General features: G+C 40.5%; 1 long non-coding RNA gene across 1 annotated transcript; it reads left to right on the top strand.

Annotated features, from left to right (window-relative positions):
• The first annotated feature begins 243 nt into the window (after positions 1–243).
• On the top strand, positions 244–16,581 carry LOC138817041 (uncharacterized). The gene is made up of 3 exons (XR_011368752.1): positions 244–521; positions 8,882–9,026; positions 15,201–16,581. It is a non-coding gene; the product is annotated as an uncharacterized lncRNA (long non-coding RNA).
• Positions 16,582–17,771: the final 1,190 nt, after the last annotated feature.

Here is a 17,771-nt window from a genome sequence, read left to right as displayed (position 1 = left end):
ATTTCCATCTACTGTCTTAATACTGGCACATGGTAGTTGTATAATGACTGGTTGCTGAAATGTGTTTGAATGTCCACAGAGCATTCATACGAAGTTCTAATGATTTCCTAGAGAATTAGGATATAGACTATTTGTGAGTGAAAATGGAGGTCTGGAGAGCTTGAGGAACTTGCCCAAGAACTTTCAGTTGGGGCAAGAGTCTAATTTTAACTCATATTCCATTATTTCCACCATTAGGCAACACTACCTCCCATCAGCTGCTTCTTTAACATCCAGAACTGAAGATATTTATAGACTGGACTCTATGTTCAGGCACTATTTTGGAGAAAGGAGGTGAAATACACCAGGCTTCAAATGACAAGTTAGTGAGCCTATGTTCGACAAGGATAATGGAGACTATTTGGCTGCATGTTACCCATTGCAATGCATCTTTTCTAGTACGATATCAAAAATCCTAGCAGCTGGTATAAAGAGTACTTCCAAGAAGAGGATGTTTTAATGACTGAAACTTCACAACATAGGTAATTGTCTTCTTTGTCTACCTGGAGGGAAGTCTAACCTAAGAGAAATTCACGATGTTCCTGAGGAACTAGCCACAGGCTATGTTGAGGGAGTGACAGAGTGGGGAATGTCAGAGTAAGTTGGGGAAGGGAGGGGAGAATTCTTCACTATGGCCTTGGAGAGTAGGTCTAAGGTTTATTCATGTCCTAACAGGTTTAGAGAGAAGAAGTTTAGACAAAATCTGACATCACGTTCATCTTAGGTGAATTGCAGGCCTTTTAGAGATTTTGAGTAAACTGCACAGATCGTCTCTCACAGACAGAATGAATATTTACCAGGTCCTCAAGGATGACTTTAAGTTGGGGTTCTTTCCCATAGTAGAGCTTTTTATTACAGCCTGAGACTGTTTCTGGTTGTGTCCTCAGAGCAGCTTTAGTCCTGTTTGCCCATGACTCTGATGTTAACGAGGAACAGTAAACTCCCCTATGACAGTTGTCTATCACCTTCATGTCAGAAGCCAGAGTTCAGAGCTCATAGACCCCAGATGAAGAGTGCTCAGATGCTCATCCTTATTTTTAGGATACCAGGAAGAAAGAAAATTCTGAAGAGAGGAGGAGAAAGCACAGAATAGAGCCTGCATTGGTCATTCAGAACCAAGGGAATTTTATATGGGATACTGGCCATGTATCTGTGGGTTGGCAAAGGCACCTCAGGGACTCTACTCTAAGATGAAGACAGATTGCTTGAGAATTAGATTTCTTTTTTGTCTCCACCCCGCCCCCATGAACCTCAATGATTGCCCAGTTCCCTGATCTCCTGAGAGGTGAGTCACCTTCATGTCATAATTCAAGTGTTAATCTCTACATCATGCATGCTGGATTTCTCCCAGCAGGAGACATTTCTGGTGACTTATAAGTCATGCTGACAGTGCACACAGAGGCAGCTAGAAAGGGTGAGCTCATGAGTGCTCATTCTTCAGTTTATTCCCCGACCTCTCTGCTGGCTGCCAGAGCCTATATCCTGCCCATGCTTGCTTCCCACCTATTCTAGTAAGACTCTAATCATGGCCTTACTTTTGTTCAATCCTGTCTTTACCATTGCCCCTAAAAATCCAGAAATCACTGTGGCTTCATGATCCACACTCTGGAGAGCTCTGAACCAGCCACTTCTGTGCTGGCATTCCTGCTCCATGAAGGCTTTCCCCCTAGTCCTTCACTCCCAAATCCTGTCTCAGAAAGTAGTGCAATTTTGCAATTAAGGAAAGAATCTCCCATTTTGTTTGGAGGTTTTTATTTTATTCCCTCTCATCTGTGCTCTTCTCATCTTTGCTCTTTACTGTCTAATTTGCCTCCATTTCTGCAAGCGTGGCTACCAGTCTCCTACAGGCCTTGATTCTTCAGATAGCCAATTGGGTATGAAATGCATTCCTTATTGTTTTAGAAGTGGAAAATATAAAATGCAGAAGGCATAGTCATGACTTGAGGTGAGAAAACCCCCCAGGAGTGGGCAAATGGGTGATGGACCTCTTTTTTTTTAAATGCTGGGACTAGGGCTTGGACTCTGGGTCTGGGCATTGTCCCTGAGCTCTTTTGCTCATGGCTAGCACTCTACTGATTGAACCACAGCTCCACTTCTGGCTTATAGTTATGATTAATTGGGAATAAAAGTCTCATGGATTTCTCCTGCCCAGGCTGGCTTAGAAACATGATCCTCAGATCTCATCCTCCTGAGTAGCTAGAATTACAAATGTGAGTCACTGACATGCAGTGAACCCCAATTTTTTGTCAGTTGTGGGGCCTGAACTCTGGGCCTGGGTGCTGTCCCTCAGCTCTTCAGCTCACGGCTAGTTCTCTATCACTAGAGCCACAGTGCCACTTCTGGCTTTTCCTGCTTATGTGGTGCTGAGGAATCAAACCCAGGGCCTCATGCATGTGAGGCAAGCCCTCTACCATTGAGCCACCTTCCCAATCCCTGGACCCCAATCTTTTAAGAACTCCTCTTGTTTTACCTATGGATAGAAAGATTCACACAATCCAAATGCAAAGGCCACATCTTAAATTGGGAACATATGCATGGAGGTGGATTGCTGGTAAAGAAAAAGAACTATAATTGGGAGTGTGAAGAACTGGTGTTCAGAATCAGAGATGGTCAAGCTGAAAATGTTACAGAATCTACAAGGCTACAGAAGGATAGTAGGTACTGTGGGAAGGGAGTAGTGAAAATACTTAGTAGTCTTTGCCTAGTCCTTATTAACAGAGCATTTTGTGCATGTTCTTCACATGTTGTCTCCCTTCCCCATCACAAGGATGATCTGCAGCAGGCATCATTGCTCTTGTTTGGTTAATAACTTAACAGGGACACTGAGAGGTAATGTTAAGATGCATCAGCCTACTAACAATAAGCCCTTCACTTTTGATTCCACTGCACTTTACAAAGCACCTTCATATCTTTTTTCCATATTCATGACAACCCTGTGAAACCTAATATGCAATCCCAGTTTACAGATTAAATTGCATGTTTTTTTTATTGTGAAAATACTGTACAGAGGGGTTACAATTACATGGGCAAGATAGTGAGTACATTTCTTATCAAGCATTGTAGCCTGTCGAAAACGAACTTTACAACTTGGGGGGGGGGGAGGATTGGTTGGGGGGGAGGACGGGAAGGGATGGGAAGGGTAAACAAAGGAGGAGGCATGTTTCTTTTTTATACGTTTTTTATTGTAAAAATACTGTACAGAGGGGTTACAGTTAAATGAGCAAGGTAATGAGTACATTTCCTATTGAGCATTGTTACCTCCTTCTTTGTTTTTCCCCTACCATCCCTTCCCTCCCACCTCCACAAATACACTCCTCCCCAACCCCAAACCCCCTGCCTCCATTGTAAAGTTTGTTCTTCAAAATAGTATCTTGTGCATCTCATTGTTACAATGGAATGGATCAACCTGTATCCCTATTTAAACATTTTGTTTGTTATCTTCCCCTCACCAAATTAGACCCACATCAAATACAGTGAAAACAGGGATTATACCATGGGGGAGGAACATTTAGAGCAACAAAAAAATCACATGGTACATTATAAATATGTTAGAAACAATAGCAAGAAAGAAAAAACCACTTGTGTCCCTATTTAGGGGTTCATTTTACTTAACATCATCTTATCTAGTCGTATGTACATAGCTTTTGGCCTTTTCTGTTTGTCCCAGACATATACTAGTTATTGCAAATAAGGGAAACCATGGGACCTATGTTTCTTTGGACCTGGCTTACTTCACTTCATATAATTTTTCCAAGTCTTTCTATTTCCTAACTAATGGGGCAATGTCATGTTTTCTGATGGAGGCAGAGAATTCCATTGTGTATATATACCACATTTTCTTGATCCATTCATTTACTGAATGGATCTGGGTTGGTTCCATATGTTAGCTATGGTAAATAATGCTGCCATAAACATAGTTGTGCTGGTAGCTTTAGTATGGTCTTGTTTGTGATCATTTGGTAAATGCCCAAAAGTGGGATTGCTGGGTCATAAGGGAGCTCTATGTGGAATCTTTCGAGGAACCTCCATACTGTTTTCCAAAGTGGTTGAACAAGTTTATACTCCCACCTCCCCTCCAGCATCTGTTGTTGTTAGAGTTCTTGATTATAGCTATTCTAACTGGGGTGAGGTAGAATCTCAATGTTGTTTTGATTTGCATTTCTTTTATGGCTAGAGAGGTTGAGCATTTCTTCATCTGTCTATTGGCCATTCGCATTTCCTCTTCAGAAGAGTTTCTCTGGAAGGTTTTAGTCCATTTATTTATCGGGCAGTTGTTTCTTTGAGGATTTGTTGTTGGGGGACTTAATGTTTTGAATTCCATGTATATTTTAGATATGAGACCCTTGTCTGTTTTATGGCTAGTGAAGACCTTCTCCCAATCCGTGGGCTTTCTATTGATCTTGCTAGCTATGTCCTTTGCCATGCAGAAGCTCTGCAACTTCATGCAATCCCATTTGTCCAACCTTTCTTTGATTTGTTGTGTTTCTGGGTCTCTATTAAGAAAATTTTGGCCTGTGCCAAGGAGACCTAGGGTTTCTCCTTGTAAGGTCCACTACTGGATGTCGAGCAGACCCCACCCAGTACCTACGTTACCTAGGCAACTGGCACACCTGGAAGAGGCCACATCTGCATCCGTTAAGGTTACATCTGGATCTGACGTGGCCATACTTCCCTTTACCTGGCCATACCTTTTCCCACTCCTATTCTAGATAAGGCCTAGCCTAGGGCCAGATGACTTCTTTGCCAGCCGTGTGGAGTGCCAACCTGGCCTGGTGCCAGCTGGTCTACTGAATAACCATACCCCTTCCCTGAATACCACGTGCATGGTGTGGTTCTTACCCGGCCACCTCCTCTTTAAAAATCTAATACTCCTATTCTTTCCTGTAATGTTTTCAGCATGTCTGCTTTGAGTCCGAGGTCTTTGATCCATTTGGAGTTGATTCTGGTGCAGGGTGATATATAAGGGTCTAGCTTTAGTTTTACATAAGTAATTAACTAATTTTGCCAGCACCATTTACTGAAGAGGCTGTCTTTCCTCCATTCTATTTTTTTAGCTCCCTTATCGAAGATTAGGTGGCTATAGGTCTGTGGGTTCATTTCTGGGTTTTCAATTCTATTCCATTGGCCCTCAGGTCTGTTCTTGTGCCAGTACTAAGCTGTTTTGATGACTATGGCTTTGTAGTACAGTTTGAAATTCGGTATTGATATTCTTCCAGTGCTATTCTTCTGTTAAGAATCATTTTTGCTATTCGGGGTCTTTTATCATTCCATATGAATTTTAGGATTGCCTCTTCTATTTCCTTGAAGAATGAGGTTGGAATATTGATAGGTATCGCATTGAATTTGTAAATAACCTTGGGAAGTATTGCCATTTTCACAGTGTTGATCTTTCTGATCCAGGAGCATGGGAGTTTTTTGCCACTTTCTAAATTTTGCTTTGATTTTAAAAGTTTTCATCATAGAGTTCCTTCACTTCTTTAATTAATTCCTAGGTATTTTATTTTTTGTGGGACTATTATAAAAGGAGTTGCTTTCCTGATTTCAACCGCACTCTTCTCATTGTTGGCATACAGAAAAGCCATTGATTTTTAGGGTTAATTTTATACCCTGCTACTTTGCCAAAGTTTTGAATCAGCTTGAGTAATTTGGGAGTGGAGTCCATGGGATTCTTTAAATACAAGATCATGCCAACTGCAAAGAGGGAGAATTTTACTTCAGCTTTCCCTATTTGGATCCCCTTTATGTTTGCATCTTATTGCTCTACCTAGGCATTCTAATACTAATTTTAAGAGAAGTAGAGAGAGTGGACATCCATGTCTTGTTCCTGAGTTTAGAGGAAATAGCTTTAGTTTTTCACCACTAAGTATGATGCTGGCTGTAGGTTTGCCATATACAGCCTTTATTGTATTGAGGAATGTTCCATGGATTCCTAGTTTTTCCAGAGCCTTCATCATAAAGGGGTGTTGGATCTTGTCAAATGCTTTTCTTAAAAATCACTATACTGAATAAATAGGAGTATTTTCTCCACCCATGAATCTGTGATTTAGTTGTTCTTTCTCACAAAACAGCACCATTTATTAATATACTATTAAATTATATTTATTAATATAGTAGTAAATTCCTAAACATATGAATAAATAAAATTTGAAATTAAATCTTGCTCTAGAAATGCAACTTAAAATTAATTACTATTGATCAAAAGAGAAAAACTATGATTTTTCTTAAGATACTTAGAAATTGAATGAAATTCAAGACCACAAGACTGCCTCTTCCGCTTCCATCCTCCTCCTCCTCTTCCTCCTTCTCCTTTTCCTTCTTCTGCTTGATCTCAAGGCCTGTGCTTGTGCTCTAATATATGATCCATGCCTTCACTTGCTTTGTATTTAGTGTTTTTTGAGATCTATTTGACATTTTTGTCCTGGTTGGCCTTGCACTGAAGGCTTCCTATTATTTCCTCCCTAGTTTCTGGGGTGACAGGCACATAGCACCATTCCCAGTCAAGATCTCTTTTTGGAATGTATCTTTAAAAAATGTCTGATGGAACTATGTAAAAAATGATGCTTCCTGATTAAGAAAGATTTTTGTTTCATACTAATAGCAAACATCATACTTAGCTTCTTAGACATTCATACTTGATTGTAATGTTTGAGACATAGCTCCATTAGTTTCAAGAACAATATAAGTATGCCTGAGGTCATCAGTATTATTTATCACTCCTCTGAAAGTCCCAGCCAAGTAAATGAGGCAAGATGTATAAATAGTAGTAGAAAGAAACGACTGAAATATTATATTTCAGTGCTTACTATTTTCTACAGTCTATAGTGTCATTATGTCCATTTTACAGATAAGAAAACACATTACCAGATATTGAAATACCTTGTCAGAGGTGGGTAAAAATAGTAAACATTGAAAAGTAAGAACACACTCACTACATCTGGTAGATGTAATTCTTAGCCTTCCTAGAAGCCCTGAGAATTAGCTAGAAACTGGGTTTTTTGAAAAGTACCACTATGCTGCCCCTCTCAGATGCTAGGATGGCTCTGGGAACCATTAGGCAAGGCAGATGTTTAATTTTGTCCTGGCAAGAGGGTTACATGCCTGTCTTCCCCATTAACTCATTCTAATCCCTAATTGCCACCCGTCTTCCCCAAGCAGTCTGTCTTGTTTATTTTGCTCCTATTTTGCAATCAGGGTTGAGCCCCAAAGACATCTGGAGTCTTAAAACCCAGTAACAATAATCAGAAACAAACACAAAACAACATTAGAAATCCCATTAGAAATCTCTGACCATCAATGATACACATCTGTGTGGTCCTGAAATCTCTAGCCCCCAGGTTAAATTACAGTGAGAAGAAGGCAGGGTTGGCAGAGTCTCATCCTTCTTAAGATCTAGTCTCAGATTTCGACATTGACTGTGGCTGTCAGTCAGCTTGGCCTTCCCCAGGGTAGCATCTGAGTTCTCAAAGCCAGACCTGAGGCTCATTGGCCTACCTCACAAGGAGGCCAGCTGTAGCAGCTTAAAAGGAGCTCAAAGCAAATTAGGGCATCATAAGAACCCTGAATAGCTGTTGAAGATTTAACAGTGGGTACAAAAAAAGGAGGAATGAAAGATAAGCCTAATAACCAAAGCTGGCAAACATCACTATCCTAAGGACATTCATCTTCATCTACTACATTGTCCCTGATCATTCAGGACACATGTAAAAACCACTGCACCAAGATCCACAAGCCCTCCAGGCCACTAGGAACTATGTGTAACTTGACATATGCCTTTATTTTCCCAACTGTACAGTTTGGATCCTTTGGAAAGCAGAAAACCAAGAGAGATGACAATAAAAATTGACTGATAGTCATTGGGGATAATATCCAGGAAAACTGAAGACAAGAGCGGGCAGACATACTGTAGACTACAACCCAGATGCAGATATGTCCCTAGTGGGACACATGGGGAAAAAAGGAAGATTGAATAGGAAGAATCTCAGACAGAGGTTACAGTACAAGATAAGTGTTGACTGCTAACACAAAACAGAGCATAGGGACAGAGATTACCCATAGAAGAATCCTGCATTGGGTAGCAAATCTCAAGCCAGTGGGACTGAGAACTGACAGAGGAAAGTGTAGCCCTGGCTTGAATGCTGCTGCTGGAGTCTCCAGCTAATTACACAAGGTAGAAATGTCTCTATTAAAGGAAGACCTGAGCAGCTCATGCCCATAGTAGCCATAAGCCACCCTTAGGCTGATGAGATGTATTTCTTTACACCCATTTAGATCGATCTTCTATGAGTCTCTTTTCCTCAGAAAATCTTAAGACAAAATTATTAGAGTATCCATATTAGAATTGGTGTTAGTCTTTAGTAGAATTTACCAGCTGCCTCTTTGCCATCTATTCAATCACTCTATTGTATGCGTATAGTGGTAGATTTGTAGAAGCCAAATCCTTCTCCTTGGGTGGTTTGAGCCTTTAGGAGTCATGTCCTTGCCATTCTTGGGTTGCTATATCTATTCACAGGCATAAAATTAATGTCATGGAATACCTGAGTTTTTTTTCCCATATTCTCCTTTTCTCACTGTGTTCCAGCTACTCTGCAGAGGCCATGTATCCCTAGCAAGGTGGTTATGCATTTGGGCTGCTGGCATCTCTAAAGAACCCAAAGCAATCCATTGGAAGCCATATCTTGTAGTTTAATTAGACCTTTGTCACGTCCCCTGACAAGAGTGCACTTCCTTTGAAGACTAGGATCTGTAGTCTGCCATAGCCATGAGTTTTAAGGATAGGTTAGCTAAAATTTCCCAGAGGACTATGAGAATGAATCTACCCCTGTTTCTATACCTTGGTTCACAGAGTCACAGACTTCTTCCCTGTTGGAGATGTGGTGCCCTACAGAGATCTCTGATGGTGTATACACAGCATCCTGGAGTATGTCATCATATCCTTGAGGAATATGGCTTCTAAGCTTCAGCATATTATTATTCCAACATTCCATAAGGTATGAATGGTGTAGAGTGTGACACAACTAGTGACTCCCAGGGTACATTCTACTTCCTCTTCCTAGTGAATGCTTTCTGGTGGACAATTATAGGTGGTAAAAACATCCTCAATGTATGTCTACTTTCTTATGCTTGTTTGTATGCTGCTGGCCAGATATCCTGGTCTACAGTCTTCTGGTCATTTTCCTTGAGTGGTCTGCTAATATGTATTTCACTGAGGGTTGCTTTTCCTGGCTCACAAAGTATAACACTAGATACCCCACTCATGGCTCTACTCACTGAGATTTTTTTTTTCGTCCAGTTGTGGGGCCTGAACTCTGGGCCTGGGTGCTGTCCCTCAGCTCTTCAGCTCAAGGCTAGCACTCTACCACTTGAGCCACAGCGCCACTTCCGTTTTTTTTCTTTTTTTGCTTATGTGGTGCTGAGGAATTGAACCCAGGGCCTCATGCATGCAAGGCAAGTGCTCTACCATTGAGCCACCTTCCCAGCCCTAACTGAGAAGACTTTAATTGACCACTTTCAGTGTGGCTATCATGGAGCTACCATGCACTTTTTGGAGCCACCATGCACTTAAAAAAATTTACACACACATATCTAGTTGATTCATTTAAAAATATTTTAGCCGACTAAATAATCCTACTCACACCAAACAACTAGAGGTGACAACTATGGTGAGTGACCAGGAGATCTAAGTTATTCATTCATGCAGGTTAATGCGCTCGATCATATTGTTCAGGCTATCTTACTTTATTGGGAAGGTGTAAAATGAAGTACTTCATTTATCTATGGACAAGCTATCCCAGTACCACCCTGACTACTAATCCACCAAAGCTTTATTTCGGCAGAAGTTTCTGAATCTTCGTAGACTATGCCATCCTCTAGTGCATGTACTTGTCTCACCAAGGCCTTTATCATCATCTCATCTCCTGAGACATGTCCCCAACTCAACAAATACTTGTCTATCTCCAGTCTTTTGTCCTTTGGAGCAGGAACCTCTTGCTCGTCCAATATAATCACTAATGTATCTCAATTATAATGGACCAATGTGATATTCAGTAGGATAGCCAGGTGCTCCAGAAATGCTTCGACTATATTATGAGAAAAGGAAGGATAATAACATAGTCTAGAGCTAACATTGGATAGGAGTAAGGTCTGTGCTACATGAGAAGATTTTGATTAACCAATCTCAGTGTAGCTATAATGCAGCTACCATGCAATTTTTTAAAACTTACACCCACATATCTAGTTGATTCATTTTTTTAAAAAAGTATTTTAGCTGACTAAATAATCCTTCTCATGCCGAACAACTAAAGGTGACAACTATGGTGATTGACCAGGAGATCTAAGCTACTCATTCTTTTTCTAATTTCTTTCTTAGTTGGTAAAGACAAGAATGCACTTGACAATCACTGGCACATATTATATGCCTAAGACGTTTTTACTCTGTTCTAGAAAAGATGCTGCCATTGCATTGACATAGCATTTGTTACTGGGGCTACCACTTGATTGAGTCTGTGAGAATCTATAGTTATTCTCCAGGATCTATCTGGTTTGTTATGTCAGGGGAGTTAGAGATTCAAATGAGACCATTACTGGTGCATTTTTTAAATTGTGAAAATACCGTACTGAGGGGTTACAATTACATGGGCAAGGTAATGAGTACATTTCTTATCAAGCATTGTTGCCTCCTCCTTTGTTTCCCCTTTGTATCCCTTCCCATCTCCCCTACCCCTCCCTCCTTCCTCACCTTCCACCCCCCCACCCCCAGCCAAAGTTGTATAGTTCATTTTTTGACATAACATCTTGTACATCTCATTGTTGCAATGGGTCCACGTATATTCCTATTTAAACAATTGGTTTTTCCCTTCCCTTCCACAAATTATACCAACATCAAATACAGTGAAAACAGGGGTTATACTGTGGGGGAGGGACATAAAAGCAATAAAGACCATTTGTTAGGAAATGGAAAGACTTGGAAAAAATTACATTAAGTGAAGTAAGCCAGGCCCAAAGAAACATAGATCCCATGGTTCCCTTATATGCAATTACTAGTATATGTCTGAGACAAGCAGAAATGGTCAGATAAGTTGATATTAGGCGAAATGAACCTCAACATAAGGATTCAAATGTTTTTTCTTTCTTGTGATTGTTTCTACCCATGCATTCTTTAAAGACAGCATGAGTCTTTGCCATCCTTCTAGGAATCTTATCTTTCCTTTATCCTGAGGACATGGCCAGCTCATCAGGTAACTTCCATTTGTGGCTTTGCAACTGACTCCTAAGCATTCATTCTTACTTTCTTCTGATTGAATTTTAAGCAGAACCCTTGTTGACTGCCTATCTATTTTTCCTCAAGGGAGTTTATGTTCTGTTAACTAGTTCTATAACTGCCAATAGGTCAAGTTTCCTTGGTTGTCTTTCTTACTTTGCTGGTCATTGTAGAAATGGAAACTTTATGGATTAAGGTGGTTAAATGCTGTCATTTGACTTCTATTGCTCACTATAGGGATATTTGGTAGGCCATATTCTCATTGGCAAGTAGTAAAACTTTGATCAGCTGTCCTACAAGCAGTCCTGGGATGCAGATAAGAGTTGTGCTGTACTTTACACTAATGCAGGAATCCATCTTACCAGGGTACCCCTGATTCCTGTTCTTTCCTAAGTCACAGAATGTATAATTTCAGGCTCTACTTTTCTGAGCCTTTTTAATCTTTGCCTGCATCTGCTGAAGTAATTTAGGAATTTCAGCTTGTCTCAGAATAGCCCATCATTTACCCGGGCTTTTATAAGCCATTCCAGTAGGTAGTTTGTCCCCTCTGGAGTCCTATCAGGGTGTTAACTATTATCTTCTAAGAGATGGCACAAAGTCAGCAAGCCCTGTCTATCTCCAGTCTTTTGTTCCCTTGAGCAGTGGACAAAACTCAATCCTAAGATTTGTCCTCAGAATTCAATCCTATGGGGAATAATTTCACTCCTGACTGAAAGTGTTAGCTAGTTCTCATAGCTCCCACAGAGTATCTCTCCCCACCCTTCTTATCAGGCCCATAATTTCCCTAGAGGGTCATGCTAGAATTTACCACTCGTTTTCAGAATAGCAGACATTAGGAGTTGAAGACAATTTTTGCAGAGAAACTCTTGCCATGATCTAGAGGGGCCTTTGGAGCATTCTTCCCTATGGGCCTCTAAAGGCCCAAGAGAGGCTGTAGAGACACAGTTCTTTGAGAGACATCTATATCTACCTAGATGTCCCAAACTGCTTTTCAAGATCCCAAGTTCTCCCTATATGGGCCGTGATCTAAATATTTAGCACTATCTTGGCTGAGCCATTAAATCATTTCTGAACTATGATGTCTTTGTGAGATCTTCAGTTGTATCTATCCTAGCAAAGAGGCCCTTGTTCTTAAAATTAGTTTTTAACCATTAGCCATGTTTATTTGCTTAATATGCCTCGGTAGGGCTTCACCAACTTTGTGATAACCAACTGAATACTCTCACTTCGTATGCCTGTCTACCCCACCTCAGAACCTTTCAAAATGCCAGGACATTTTCCAATATTGAGATGTTTTCTTTTTGTTTGTTTGTTTGTTTGTTTGTTTTTCTCTTTTTTATTGTGAAAGTACTGTACAGAGGGGTTACAATTACGTGGGCAAGATAGTGAGTACATTTCTTATCAAGCATTGTAGCCTCCTCCTTTGTTTACCCTTCCCATCCCTTCCCATCCTCCCTCCCCCCAATCCTCCCCCCCCCCGCAAGTTGTAAAGTTCGTTTTTGACATGACAACTTGTACTTCTCATTGTTGCAACAGGTCCACCTGTATCCTTATTTTAACGACTTGTTTTTCCTCTTGCTCTCCACAAATTATACCGACATCAAATACAGTGAAAGTAGGGGTTATACTGTGGGGGAGGGACATACAAAGCAACAAAGAAATAATCTTATAATTGCATTAGAAACGTATGCATGAAAGAAAAAAACATTTAAAATACATATCTTAGGGTTCATTTTCCTAACATCACCTTATCTGACCTTTTCAGCTTGACTCATACATATACTAGATATTGCAAATAAGGGAAACCATGGGACCTATGTTTCTTTGGGCTTGGCTTACTTCACTTAATATAATTTTTTCCAAGTCTTTCCATTTCCTAACAAATGGGGCAATGTCATGTTTTCTGATGGAGGCATAGAATTCCATTGTGTATATATACCACATTTTCTTGATTCATTCATCTACTGAGGGGCATCTGGGTTGGTTCCATATCTTAGCTATGGTAAATAATGCTTTGATAAACATAGTTGTGCTGGTAGCTTTAGTGTGCTCGTTTGTAAACATTTGGGTAAATGCCCAAAAGTGGGATTGCTGGGTCATAGGGGAGCTCTATGTGGAGTCTTTTGAGGAACCTCCATACTACTTTCCAAAGTGGTTGAGCAAGTTTACACTCCCACCAACAATGAAGTAAGGTTCCCTTCTGTCCACATCCCCTCCAGCATCTGTTGTTATTAGAGTTCTTGATTTTTGCCATTCTAACTGGGGTGAGGTGGTATCTCAATGTTGTTTTGATTTGCATTTCTTTTATGGCTAGGGAGGTTGAGCATTTCTTCATGTGTCTATTGGCCACTCTTCTTTCTTCTTCAGGGAAGTTTCTCTTTAAGTCTTTAGCCCACTTATTTATTGGGCAGTTGTTTCTTTGAGGATTTGTTGTTGGGGGATTTAATTTTTTGAGTTCCAGATGTATTTTAGATATGAGACCCTTGTCTGTTGTATGGCTAGTGAAGATCTTCTCCCAATCTGTGGGCTTTCTATTGATCTTGCTAGCTATGTCCTTTGCCATGCAGAAGCTCTGCAACTTCATGCAAGTGAGATGTTTTCTTAAATCACCTGGTGAAAGCTTTAGCAGCTGAAAAAATACTTTATGCCACAGACTCTCCATAGTCCCACATACCACTCAATGAGAGACAAATTAGAAGAAGAACTCATTACTTCATGGGGCACTGGGGCAGGAATTAAATAATGTTAGCATTATAAATAATACTAATTAAACATAATTAGCATTATTAATAAGCCTTAATAATGTTCTTTATTATAAGCAATCCATTTAGTGTTTATTTTCCCTTTAAATAAAGGATTAGAGCTAGGTACCAGTGCCTAATGCCTTTAGTAATCCTAGCTACTCAAGAGGCTGAGATCTGAGGATCTCGGTTCAAAGCTAGCCTGGAAAGAAAAGCCCATCTGACTCTTATCTACAATTAATCACCAAAAAGCCAGAAGTGGAGCTGTGGCTCTAATAGCAGAGAGCTAGCTTTGAGCAAAGAAGCTCAGGGACAGTGAGTAGGCCAAATTCAAGCCCCAGGACTGACATAAAAAAATTAAAAAGAATAAATAAAGGATTAGAGTAATGTGACTTGCTAATTGACAGATGTTAGGGGTCTTGTCTGCCTTAAGAAAAGGACTATCAGTTAAGTATCCATCTAGATTGTCCTCATAGTAGCACTGGCTACTTTGAACACTCCGTGAACACCTGGAGGAAACTACATGACAACCGTAGCTTCTTAATACCAGAGAATAACTTGTGCTGCAGAAGGCACTATCCTAGCAATGACTTGTTAAATGATTTGCACCAGAATTTTTGCTATCAACCAAGCCTCAGTGAACTCTCAAGGACCTTGCAGCCATTGTCACCCAGCTCCCAATTCCCTGGTGGTCCAACAGAAGAGCTGTGATTAGTATAAACACAATTCTTTTTATTTTATTTTATTTTAGTGTCAAGGTGATGCACAGAGGGGTTACAGTTACATAAGTAAGGTAGTGATTACACTTCTTGTCTAACTTGTTACCCCTTCCCTCATTTTTCTCCCTCTTTCCCTCCACCCTCCAACCCCCCTCCCCAAGTTGTACAGATCATTTCCAACATATTGTCTTGTGAGTATCACTGTTGCACAGGTTCCCCATTTGTCCTTTGTTTCACCATTATGTAGGGTACTGCCATAATGGGTACAGCACCCCTTGCCATTCCTATTTTCTGGCTGTAAAAGCAGGCTGTTTAGCTTACTTTGTGAGCCAGCCAAAAGGCACTTTCTGAGATGCTGTGTCCTGGTGTTGAAACTTTAGACCCAATAAAAGATTTCTCTAGAATGATATTTTCCTGCCTCATTTTGATCTTTTTCATTACTAGGGCTGGCCAACATGGTAACATGAAGAGAAGAGGATAGAAAGAATGAAGGCAGACCATCAGATGCCACAGAGACAGGAATAGTAGTGATGAGAGATAGCTGAAAAGTTCCAAGAAGTGGCCAGGGCATAAACTATGGGGAGTATAGGTGGAAGAGACGATGAATGAAGAGCAAGTAGGGAAAAGGTGAAAGAAAAATGAAGAGCTGAGGCTGAAAAGACAGAACGCTTTCAAGTGCCAAGGAAGAGAATTATAGGCTCTGGTGGCTGGAAGAGTTCCAAGGGGCTGCCAAACGAAAAGCCTCAGACACTCAAGCCTAGAGAGAGCTAGTAACACTAGTCCCTGATAATGGGCTGAGGATGCCAAACCATAGGTCTGATGGTTGTAACATTTGTTGCAATAGGGATGAATGTCTTGGCACTTGAGAGCCATAAGACAGCTGTAACAACCACAAGGTGCTTCTTTCTACTGCTTGTTGCTACCATCCACCACTGCTGGATGCCCAGAATTACAATGGATGACCACTGGTTCCCAGAGCCCAGAACAATAAGCCCTTAAACGGAGTGGCTAGAGCCATAAATCTCTGGCTTATAAAGCCTGGAACCATAGGCTCCTAGGTCTTAAATTTAAAGCTGTATTCCTTTGTGTATGCCAGTCCAACCTTTAGGTATTGAAACTTTGAGTCCAGGATTGCCAGGTCTAGAGGATTTTCTTCTCACTTACCCATGATCCCAATCCAGATAGAGAAATCTATACCAGCCAGCTGATTAATAACAAATCTAAGTAATGCATGATCTAGTTTTAATGCTCCATGACTGACCAAGTCTGGTATCAATAATGTCATTTGGATGCCAAAATGGGAAGTTCAACTGATTAATTGAAAATTCATTCATGAAAAATAAAAGAGAGAGAGAGATATTAAGTAAGAAAAAGCACTATCAACAACAAAACATGATGTGGGTATGACACTATGAGCCAAGAAGAAGAAAAGAGGTAGACTGGTTAGAAAGAAACTTAAATTACATTGCAGTTCCAAGAAAATATCAGCAGGGTGACAGGGAGATTTGGTGCAAAGACAGCTCATAGAAGAGCTTCCTACTGCTGAGCAGAAATGGCCTTTATGCTCAGTAAATGAATGATTGCTTTCCAGGATCAGCCTGACCTTTGCTCAAATGACAGCTCCTAGAAATGCATCACAGCAGGTATAACTATGATATAATATGTTGTCATACCTAGGACTTAAAAAAAATGTAGTGTCACATACTTGTGAGTATACACATGCATAGAGGTCTAGAAATATGGACACCAAATGCTTAACAAATGTTACTTTAGGAATGAAATAGTATCAAAAATGGAAAAAATGCATTTTATTTTATATATTTCTGTACTGATTTAATTTTATAATTATCTGTTCCCACAATATCAATTTGTGTGATTAAAACTAAGTAAAAGTATACCATTAACCTCTGCATCCTGTTTAAACATTTTTCTCCAATTTTGCTTAAACTTGTGTTAATATTCCATCTTGCTCTCTTATTTGCATTTTCCTGATGTATATTTACCAACCTTTTTACTTTTAATCTTTCCTAGCTATTTTTAGGTGTCTCTTATAATAACACATTATTAAAAATTTATGACTCAACCTGAGTTGAGTTTTGCCTTTTGAAAGAAATTTTAGTCAATTTACTTGCATTGTTGTAAATGATGTATTTGGGTGCTTGTTTTCACACAACAGAAACATAACCTATCTAATAGAAGCAGGAAGTCTTGGAGGAATATCAGGAAAGAGAAAACTAGGCTCTGAGAATAAGCAGGAACTGTGCAAGGTGAGATAGCATTGCAGCTGGGCCCTGACTACTGTCATCCTTGGCCTCCATTGTTTTGGGGCTACTTCTGATGTACTGCTGGACTCTTGACTTAGCAACAGCCTCTACCCTCACCCCCAAATAACCTGAATCTCCATTTTTTTGGGGGGGGGTCCATTTGTGGGGCCTGAACTCTGGGCTTGAGCGCTGTCCCTCAGCTCTTCAGCTCAAGGCTAGCGCTCTACCACTTGAGCCACAGCACCACTTCCGGCTTTTTTCTTTTTTCTTATGTGGTGCTGAGGAATCGAACCCAGGGCCTCATCCATGCAAGGCAAGCACTCTCACTGAGCCACCTTCCCAGCCCCTGCATCTCTATTTATACTTTCTGCCATTCCTTTAATTTTCTCAGCCCCACATCGAACAAGAGACTAGACAAGCCAAGGTGGAATTCTAGGCCTATGTATGAGACAAAATTGTCTCTCTCAGCTTCTAAGAACCTTCCAGCTCCCCTGGGATTAAAAACCTCCTATTGTTCTAGCCTGAAAACAGAGATTCCAACATCTTGGTTGTAGGTCTCACTACAGAAAATGCTAGGGAACCCTAGAAACCTGGTAAGGGGAATGTAAAGCCACCCCATAGCAGCCTAAATAGAACTGCTGATTAGAACTGGCTAAAGAAATTGGGCCTTGGAAAATCAGAGAACACAAGGGACATTAGTGGACAGAGACTAAGTTTGGTGTTTGGCAGCCTCAAGATCACCATGCAGAGC

This window comes from Dipodomys merriami, unplaced genomic scaffold (genome assembly GCF_024711535.1).
Source record: "Dipodomys merriami isolate MVZ:Mamm:240054 unplaced genomic scaffold, mDipMer1.0.p SCAF_7, whole genome shotgun sequence".
Classification (NCBI taxonomy): Eukaryota; Metazoa; Chordata; class Mammalia; order Rodentia; family Heteromyidae; genus Dipodomys; species Dipodomys merriami.
Note: the sequence above shows the minus strand (reverse complement) of the source record. Positions and strands in the feature narration are given on the sequence as shown.